The sequence below is a fragment of the Pantherophis guttatus genome, chromosome 1, assembly GCF_059756535.1.
Source record: "Pantherophis guttatus breed Tessera chromosome 1, ASM5975653v1, whole genome shotgun sequence".
In the NCBI taxonomy this organism is placed as follows: Eukaryota; Metazoa; Chordata; class Lepidosauria; order Squamata; family Colubridae; genus Pantherophis; species Pantherophis guttatus.
In genome coordinates, this window is record NC_142063.1 from 110,977,212 (window position 1) to 110,987,626 (window position 10,415).

Below are 10,415 nucleotides of genomic sequence, written 5' to 3' on the forward strand. Positions count from 1 at the left end.
ATCTTCAGAGTGCTCAAAAAAGTGAACATGGCATAGGATTTTTGCCTGGGTTTCATTTTTTTTTTTTATCCAGTTTACTTTTGAGGGCAGTAACAGTAATTTTAGATAAATTCTTAGATAGCTTTCTGCCTTTTCTCTTTGAAAGAATTGTCCAACCAGTTTATCTCTCAGATACAAAATCCCCAGCAAATTTGGTCCTCAGGCATTAAGGTTGATTTTCTCATTGTCAAAAAGTGACCCCAAGTAGTTCTTTTGTAATTCCCATTGAAGATGATGATGATGATGTGCCATCAATTTAGTGTTGACTATTAATAACTACATAGATTTCATCCATGACGGACGGTCCCTAGGCTGGTCCTTCAAGTCTTCCAACCATCCATTGCCACTGTAACTGAATCCATTCACCTTCCTATTGCTGATCCTCTTCTCATTCCTTCCACCTTTCCCAGCATTAGGGATTTTATTTTTAGTTTTTTATTTTATTTTATTTTATTAATTTATTATTTTATATATAAAACCCAGGGGATCAGCTTGGTGCTGCTATCAAATTCTATGGCAAAATAATCTCATTAAATAGGCCACCCCAGAGATTTTATAGAACTGATTGGCTCCTGATGGATGTTTGGTAAGTTTGTTGGTGCCTTGTTGACGCCTGCAACAAAAAAGTGCCAAAGGCAGCACATATGCTTCCTCTAGAGTGGCTTTTTCATGATCTCCAATCCTAGGCTGCTCCTTGCAAACTGAATTGCTCTGGCAGATGGCTTATTAAAAAAAAAGAAGTGGACATAACAGATATTGGTCTAAGCTCAGGTTTAAACTTACATTGTGGTGATAAAATGGCTTCTCTGCAGACTTTGTTTCTTCAAATTCTTTACAGGTGTTTTAATACTGCTTCTTGTCTCTTCTAATGACTCTCTGAAAGTCTGCTAAGTTCTTTCCTGAAATGTATTGTCTTTCCCAGCTTTGGCCACTCTTTTCTTCTCCGCAATTTCCACCATTTGTTCTGATATCCAGATTGCTTTATCTTGTTTCTTCACTCTGGCTCTTTTCACACTCATCTTTAATGACTTCTTGAAATTCATGCCATAATTCCTCTGGGAATTTTTTTTTTTTAATCAACGATGTAAAGGACTTCAAAGCAGTTCCTGATGTACCCCTTGAAAATATTGGGAATACCATATTTTTCGGAGTATAAGATGCACTTCCCTCCCCCCCAAAAGTGGGTGAAAATTGTGGTGCGTCTTATACAGCAAATGTTGCTGAAGCCCCTCCCACCCATCGGTCCCCATCCTTCAGCTGTTTTTGGCCTCCGTGTGTTGCATTTTCAGCCTCCACATGCTCCGTTTTAGATCTGTTCCAGGCTGCGGGGATCGCCATAGCACATCGCTGATCACCGCCTCCATGCATCACATGTTTGGCCTCCAAGTGACACGTTTTCAGCCTCTGCACAGGATGTGACAAGTGTACAGATGATAAAATGGTGAATTGTTACTATGGCTAAAAACTGCCATTTGCGATCACAAGTTACAGAGTGAATAGAAGTTATACATTTAGTCATCAACTGATCATCATTCAAAGTTATGACAGCACTGGGAAAAGTAACTTATGACCAATCATCACACAACCATCACAGCATCCCTGTGCTGGCTACTGGCATGTATTTATGACATTTATGACAGTTGCAGTGTGCAAGAATCACATGATCACCATTTGTGACCTTCTGACAAGCAAAGTCAATGGGGGAAAACACATTTGCTTAACTCAGTGTGTATAGAAGCCAAAAGCTCCAAAGTTCAGAGAGACAGGCAAAGATTCCAGAAATTCTGCAGGGCAAAATTAAGGGCTTGGAGGTTTCCACGTGGTTTACTTGGTTGCTCTGTGTCTGCAGAGATCTTGAGCCATCTGATCATACTATAAGTGCTTTTTTTCTCAGCCTTTTTCTCCATTTTCTGTCATTTTTCTGTTCACTGATTAGAATGGAAAAGTCATTCTTGGCCAAATTACAGAGGTTTAACCCCGATGGCTACAGTGAAGGAGAAGATGTTAGGATAATTTTTAATTTTTTTATAATTCAACAAAGAATTGATCTTGAGCTATATCTTTCACATTGCACTCATCTAGCAGAAAATGGTTTTATTTTTCTGAAATACAGTCACTTAACTCCTTGAGAACAGGAGGGGTTACTTCAACATCCTCTATGGGATGGGCTCCTAGTGAACTATACGGGAGTGGTGCCATTATTTGTTCATTAATGAATTCTGCTGAGCTTGAACAGCCATTGCCAATCAGATATAGGCATACTTAGTCAGAAAATGTAACCACTTCCTGATTTCTCTGTCAATGCAATCGTTAAAAGACATCCATATATATAAAAGGCAAGACACCACTCACCTGTGGCTCAAAGAGAGAGAGCTGGTAAGGCAAGATGAAGCTTTGGGCTGGTTCCTACCTGATTTTCCTGGTTGCTAGTTCTGTGAAGGGAGAAGTCTCAAATCATGATACTGGAGGACTCCAGGACACTGAAGCCACTTGTTGTGCACGTGAGTTCAAGCTATGTGATCTTTCAGCTTGGTCTTAGCCTCTGTGGGGTCCCTAATGTGAAGGAGCAGAATGGTTGTACTTAGTTTCCCAATATAGCCAATTCGTAAGGAAATGAATACTTGCCTTACAATCTTTCTTCTGTCCGCAACTACTGTGAGCCGAGGAATTTAGGCATCGCTGATTAGCAGTTTTACAAGTAAAGAGATGGCTCAGGAACAGGTGAGGGGTGGAATCTGGCTGCAGTGAAGTTCTGCTTAATAAGCATTTATTGAAGATGCTGGTAGGATTGAAAGGTTGGAGAAAGTTGAAATGTGATGTTCTTTGAGGGAAAGAAGCTCTTTTAAAAGAAGCAGTTTTCTAAAAAATTAGTAAGTTACTTTTTAATCAGTAAAACAAAATTAATCTTGACATTACTTTTAGGTGACATTTTGACATTACTTTTAGGTGACATTTAGGTGGAACATATATTAGATCAGGTTTTGATTTCTACAAAACATGGATTAAATCTGGAAGCTACAATGGTTCAAAATGGAATAGCACAAGCAGTAACCAGCACATCTCATTGTGCCTACTATGAGAGCTGCATTGGTTGCCAGTTGGCTTCTGGGTGCAATTCAGAATGTTGGCTGTTCCCTTTAAAGTCTTGCATGGAATAGGACCTGGTTGCCTGAGGCACAGCCTTTCTTCCATTAAGTCTATCCACCCACTAGGTTCTGGCAGAGTGTGCCCTTTCCATTCAATGTTCTGCTAGAACAACATATGGACCACTAAGAAACCACTGGAATAGAAATCTATGATTGAATGTGTGGATGGCCTTGGGGGATAATAAGAAAAGATGCTGCCTAGCAAAAAAATAAGTCAAGAGTCAGGAGCCTTCAGTGGCTAAAAGTGGGAAAAAATGCCAAATCCAATCTAAATATCTGGCTGACTGGGCAACAAATTATAATAATAACACATATAAAAATACTTCAAAAGTGATGAAAAACCTGGTAAAAAATATATGTCTTCAAGTTTTAAATTTTACTTAGATTCATATATCTATGATGTGAAAGAAAAGACTTCGTAGCAGCCAAATTAAGAATGGGTTTTGGACTAGTACAACTCATTAACCACAGGCTGAGGATCACTGTCATACATGTTGTTTGCATGTATCAACATTCCCCAGTGAGACTCCCATCATCATCATTCAGCAAGCCCAACGGTTCCAAAAATGTCTACTATGGTTGTCCTTTCCCCCTGGAATTATCATGCTTTCTTTATGTAATCACTTTTTACTAGAGATCTCCATGAGTTAATTCCATTACAACAAGCATTCATATTCCTACAACAGAGATTATGGTGATTTCACACTAGGGGGTCCTTCACAAAGGTCAACATCTGTCCCAGACATATATTTTGAGACCAGAACTTGCCTGAACTGACCCATTCAACCATCCCTATTCTTCCCCTAGAGACAGAAACGAGAAACTGCAAGGACCTCCTGGAACATGGGGAGACTCTGAGTGGCTGGTACACAATCTACCCAACCAAGGGAAACCCAATGCTGGTGTTTTGTGACATGGAGACAGATGGAGGAGGCTGGTTGGTAAGCTGGAGTCCTCCAGAAGAGGAGGAGGTGGTGGTGGAAGAGATGATTATTTACTTTAACAGAAGAGCAAGAAGCCCAATATTATGATAATAACATTTTTGAACAAGTGGCCTCCACACTGCCATTTTTGTTACAAATTAATAGCAACTGTTGAGGGGCCCATCAGCCTTCTCCCCTGTCAAGAAACAGGTGCTGGACAGTTTGCAGCCCCAGGGCTTAATAAAAACCTCTTGGGATATGAGTTCAAGGCAGTGGAAAACTTTCCTGTTATTGTGAGATTGAACAAACTGGAAGCCCTAAAATAGAGATTTCACAGCTCCGAATTCTGTCCATATATGGGATGGGTATATTCCCACTTTGTGTCCCTCAACCTCTATCATTGGGAGCCCTCCCTCAGGAATCCAATAAGGGAGAAGAGCAGCCAGGCCTAGCCTTGTTTGCACTTTTGCTTTTCTTGATAACAAGAGAACTCAGAGAAGAGGCCATCATTGGTAGTTACAGGGCCATCCAGACACCAACCACCATCTCCATTCCTTGTAGGGAAGTTTCTCTTCATCTATTATTCCAATCTGAGAAGGGGATCTTGGGGTGGGGGACACAAAAAGTTAAGTGGGCATCTTAACTATCTGTAACTTCCCGTAAAGACATCTCTGACTCTGATTTTTTCACCTCGCTTGGAAATATGTATATTTGCATCTCCTGCACTCCTCCGAAGGTCTGCAAGGATTCTCATCTCCAACAATAAATTTATCACAGCATCTTTATAATAAATAAATAAAAATATTTATAAATAAATAAATAAATAAATAGGAGCCTGAGTGGCGTAGGAGGCTAATGCCTCCTACTAAGGCAGCATTTAACATCCAGCTGCCTGCAATTACTGCGAGTTCAATTTTCACCAGGCTCAAGGTCGACTCAGCCTTCCATCCTTTCTAAGGTGGGTAAAATGAGGACCTGGTTGTGGGGGCAATAAGCTGACTTTGTATAAAATATACAAAATTATGAAGGCTATTGCTTAACGCATTGTAAGCCGCCCTGAGTCTCCAGAGAAGGGCGGCATATAAATAAAATTTAAAATAAATAAATAAATAAATAAACTAGGCTGATTGAGTCATCTCTCTAAACCTACATACTGAGTTTCATGGATCTGTGAGGGATTCTTTGTTCCTCGTCCAAATATGCTCTAATCGTCATACCAAACTAGGCATGTTCTTCATGGATTATTCTGGCATGGGGGGACAAACTTTGGATTTCTTTAGTGATTTGTTGATTTAAAGCATTTAATTGAGAACACCTTTTTTTTTAACACAATGGGCAGTAGGATAATTTTCTATGGGATTTTTTTGCCATTTGTCTTTGAGATGATTTAAAATATACCTATTCCAAGACTTGAGACATTAAAATAGCTTTTTAAGCAGCAAAATGCAGTGACATTCAGTCACAGACTCTCCCTACTATAACTATGACAGTCCTATTCCTTTTTCAAAACAAGGCTGAAAGACAGTGCTCCACTTCAGAAATGGTGTAAGACAGGGTTCTACTTACCTTTACTACTAGTTCGCATCGTGCCCCTGTGTGCACGCTAGCTTCTGTGCATGCGCAGATTGCTTCTGATGACATCCAGGTCAGTGGGCAGAACCTCCCGTTGATTTTACTACTGGTCCTACAGAACCGGTCCGAACTGGGGGCAACCCACCAGTGGCGTAAGATTAGGAAAGCAGCTTCTCCATCAAGCAGATGTTGAGGTAGCTCCCCCTCTCTTTCCACCAGCTCTTTCAGAGGCGGTAGGATGGATCTATCAATTTCTACCGTGACTGGGAATCATATAAGAAAGGATTCGGAAGTCAAGGATCAGAATTCTGGCTGGGCAATGATAAGATCCATCTTCTCACCAGTTCTGGTAAGCCAAAAATCTCCTCTTCTACTTGATACTCAGTTTGATATACGTTAAGTCTGTTTCCACAAATAATGCTTATTTTATCAGAATTAATTATGTAAGGAAAGATTAATATCCTTCCAGATTCAGCCTATAAATATTGCCAGAAGCTCTCTTTGCACCACAGTAACACAGTATGCATAAAGGAAACACTCTGATCTGTTTGTGTAAGTCCATAAGACTTAACTTCCATTTCCTTCCATAGAGATGAATGGTATATTCCAAATTCATAAATCAAATATGGGAAAAACAGATGTTCTTTCCTGTAATTTGGAAATTGTCTTGGAGCTTTATGCAGCCTGATTCTGCAAGAGGGTTAATCATTAACTGAAGAATAAACTGTTAGAATCAGGGAGAAAGGAGAGATTTGCCTTCTTTCTCTGGGGGACCATAAATTCTCCTGTTTTCGAAAAAGTATATGGAACCAAGACATCAAGCACCAATCTGGACCCCTCCTCACTCTCTTACCCATCACATGTAGGTAGAAAGTTATTAAAAGATAAAAGATCACTTTTGGATTAATTGTGCACCAAGTCCAGAAATGTCCAATGCTTGTGATTCTGTCCTTCCATATTGGTTAATTAGCACTGCTTTTGAATAGACATGGCTCATAATCTCACTGTGATCATGTCTTTATGGAATGAAAATCTACTACAATGATCAATATGCTTCCCTTATGAACTTCTGCATGTCTAGCATTTGTTCTCTAATAACAACTATCCTTTGGGATTCAGGAACACAGCAGTTGCGGATTGATCTGGAAGATTTCAATGGTTCCAGAACCTTTGCAACATATTCCAGTTTCAGAATTGAAAATGAATGTGAAAATTACAGGCTAACTGTGGGTTCCTATTTAGGTGGCAATATGGGTGAGTAATACAGAGAATGCCTCTTCATTTGAGTACCTTCTGACAACAAATGTAACAAATATAAATGTCACATGACCTGATGCAGAATGCAGAAACATATTAAGCCAGGGTCTGCTTAATTCCTTTGTGGCCTATCACAGGGACAATGATTTGGCCACATATCCTACGCAAACTGCAAATACAAACCAAGAACATCATTCCAACTCATTCCCTGAATGGAATGTTGAGGAGGGATGAGGCCACAGGTTGCCCACCCCATTTTTACTTTAATAAGTTCAAAATATATGATCCAATTTTCTTAGGGTATCTAGCTAAAGCAGAAGCCTTCAGAAGCTGTCAAACCACTTTTGGTGGTTTGTCCCAACACCTGAGCATCACTGGGTTTGAATAAGGGTTTTACTGCAGCTATCATTGCTGATATTTGAAGAGACTCATAAGTTCAATATGGCTGCATTTCACAATTGCCAGTGAAAATATTATTTTCTATAGATTGGTTTAGAAAGAAATATTTAAGAGGTTGTGGCCATTCTTCTTCCCACATTGTATAATGAATGCTGAGTACATTGTGATTTTGGTAAAGGAACATTTCTTCTGCTTCTTCCGGAACAAACCCAAAGCTAATTTCATTAGGAAACCCCAAAATTCTCTTTCTAAGAGATGGCAATTGATGCATCATTTTATGATTTCACCTTGACTTTGATGAAGTGAGAATCATTTGGAGGCTACTTGGTTTAAAATGTGGGATAGAAATTGATTTATTAATGCATATTCTTGACCTATGTGGTAAGAAAAATATTTTTACTTCCTTGGATTAGTGTAGGAGTGGGCAATCAGTGGCTGGTGTACCACTGAAACTCAGCAGTAAATGCCATTTTTCCCCAGTGACATTATTTCTTAAACCTTCCCCAAAAAGCAAAGTGAACAAAACTTCCATCCGGCTCCTTCTAGTTCTGATAGCATGTCAAGGGAATGCTTATAACCCTTCAACTGATCCAGGAAACAAACTGATCCTGGACTCAGCCAAGTTGGCCACACTTTGGCTTAATGTTTCAAACATTCTGGGTTATCAATCATGATCTATAACGTGGCTTGTTAGGTAGACATCACAATGGTATATTCAGCCAGTCAGGTTAAGCTGACCATGACTTCAAGAAACATAAATCACTATAATGCACATTGAATAATCTTAATTGGGCAGGCTAGTGATGCCAAAGTTCAAATGTAGGAGATTGTGCAAATAAACCACATTAATATTCAATCTCTTTCTAATTCTTAGCGATGAAGGTGCATTTTTCATTGATAAAACCTCCTGCAGGTTTGCATTCCTGGAATCTATGAATTTAGTGCTTCCTCTGTGATTTCCCCCTTTTAGGTGATTCTTTCTCGGCGCATAATCACTCTGCATTCTCTACCAAAGACAGAGACAATGATATTGATGGTGGAAATTGTGCTGTATATTTCAAAGGAGGCTGGTGGTACCATAAATGCCATGCTTCCAACCTGAATGGCCTGTATCACAAAGGAGAACATACCTCTTATGCTGATGGCATCAACTGGGCTACCGGAAAAGGGTACTATTATTCTTACAAGTATGCAGATATGAAAGTTAGACCACAATAAATGAAACCACAGTTTGACAGATTCTTCAACAGACATCACCTCAAAAGTACTAGCAGATTAATATCCTTCTCTATTTTCTACCTGAAAAAAACCAATTAAAATGCAATAAATTTTAAAACTGTTCCTTTGTGTGTTCATTGGACTGTACTCTTTTATAGTACTCCCCTTTTTAATTACATGGGGATAGAAATAGCACTTAGATTTATATACCACTTCAGAGTGCTTTTACAGCCTTCTCTAAGCGGTTTACAGAGTGAAAATATTGCCCCCAAGAATCTGGGTCCTCATTTTACCCACGTCAGAAGGATGGAAGGCTGAGTCAACCTTGAGCCTGGTGAGATTCCATCTGCCAAATTGCAGGCAGCCAGCAGTCAGCAGAAGTAGCCTGTAGTACTGCATTCTAACCACTGCACCACTGCAGCTCATGGGGATGGAGTTCAAATGCTTCTCCATTTTGCAAATGTTTTGGAAGAGAAAGAACGGTGCTCCTGAAAATTGTGCAAAGCTGACATTTACCTATATTGATCTATAATTTATAAGTAGGTAAAGTAACACAACAGTTCCTACTCATTTGTCTGTCTGTGCTTTATGAATCAACTTTAACAATAAGATTCACTCGGACCTCTGCCTTAGTAAAGCACCCTTGGAAGGTTTTCATAAACCAATTGCCTTAAATGACTAAGTTGGTAGAAGTAATAAATGAGATAGCGGTGCCAGTGTTTCTCATAGTCAAGGAAATCTGAAGAATGTAACTCAGATCAAATTTTTAGAACCAATTTGTAAGGGGAAAAATTTGCTTCCCTTCAGCTGTTGATTCAGCCACATAATTCACACTGAATAGGAAGTCTAATCACTAAATAAATTGGTCTAATTAGTTTCTGGGGCACCTACTATATCTGTATGATCATATTTTTCTGAATGACCTGGTGCTTTACAAAAAATTGCAACACACATACAATGTAATTTACTATTGAGAGGAAATCAGTAGTATTTGGACTGTTCACAGTATGACAGTCCCTTGAAAGTTAGTCAGATGTGATGTTTTATCCTACACAATGAAGACCGCTTTCTCCATAATTGATCCTGAGATCACACAACTCCAGAGTACTCTTTCAGTATCCCCTTCAGTATCCTTTCTGGATGCAAAATGCTAGAATGGAATTTTATAGCCAATAATTTTATGCTAACTTGTTATTTTGCTAAAATACCATAGCCATGTTTGTTTCCGTGTTTAATGGTGGTGGCATGGATATGGATATCAACAGTAGCTGAAATAATTAAATTATCCGCATTGTTATATTTTGGTACAGAAATTCAGTGTACAAGTGATTTAGTATGCAAGTTGATAAGAGTGTACAGGAATGAAGATAAAGATATCTGTTGGATCCATTGGATCCTGCAAGAAGCTACAGCCCCAGAGAAGACACAAATACACAATTTAAGATACATTGAAGAAAAGAAGCAAACATGAAATAATGAATGAGAGGAGGGTACCACTTGGCTTCTGCAAACCATTGCTATTGCTCTGGCAACCTTCATAATGATCTAACCTTCAAGTTCGATCTTGCAGAAGGAAGATTGTAAGTTCTTGATTAGAAAGATGAGTAAAATTTCCTATAATTGTGTTTGTAAGTGCCAGATATTAAGAGTACAATTGACAATATAGCAATACATAGATTACTGACTCTGTGAATATTTCTGAGTCAAATACAGATGAGTGTTACAAAGGAGACTAGTATATTTATCCATAGCAAAGGTATTCTTATGCTCCTTTATATGTAGTGCACCCAGTGGTGGGTTTCAAAAATGTTTATTACCAGTTCTGTGGGTGTGGCTTGGTGGGTGTAGCTTGGTGGGCGTG

At 39.1% G+C, this 10,415-nt stretch overlaps 1 pseudogene across 1 annotated transcript; it reads left to right on the top strand.

Annotated features, from left to right (window-relative positions):
• The first annotated feature begins 2,274 nt into the window (after positions 1–2,274).
• On the top strand, positions 2,275–8,649 carry LOC117667180 (ryncolin-1-like; annotated as a pseudogene). Its single transcript, XR_015731628.1, has 5 exons — positions 2,275–2,540; positions 3,942–4,126; positions 5,900–6,029; positions 6,800–6,934; positions 8,307–8,649. The product of XR_015731628.1 is annotated as a ryncolin-1-like (transcript).
• The last annotated feature ends 1,766 nt before the right edge of the window (positions 8,650–10,415 follow it).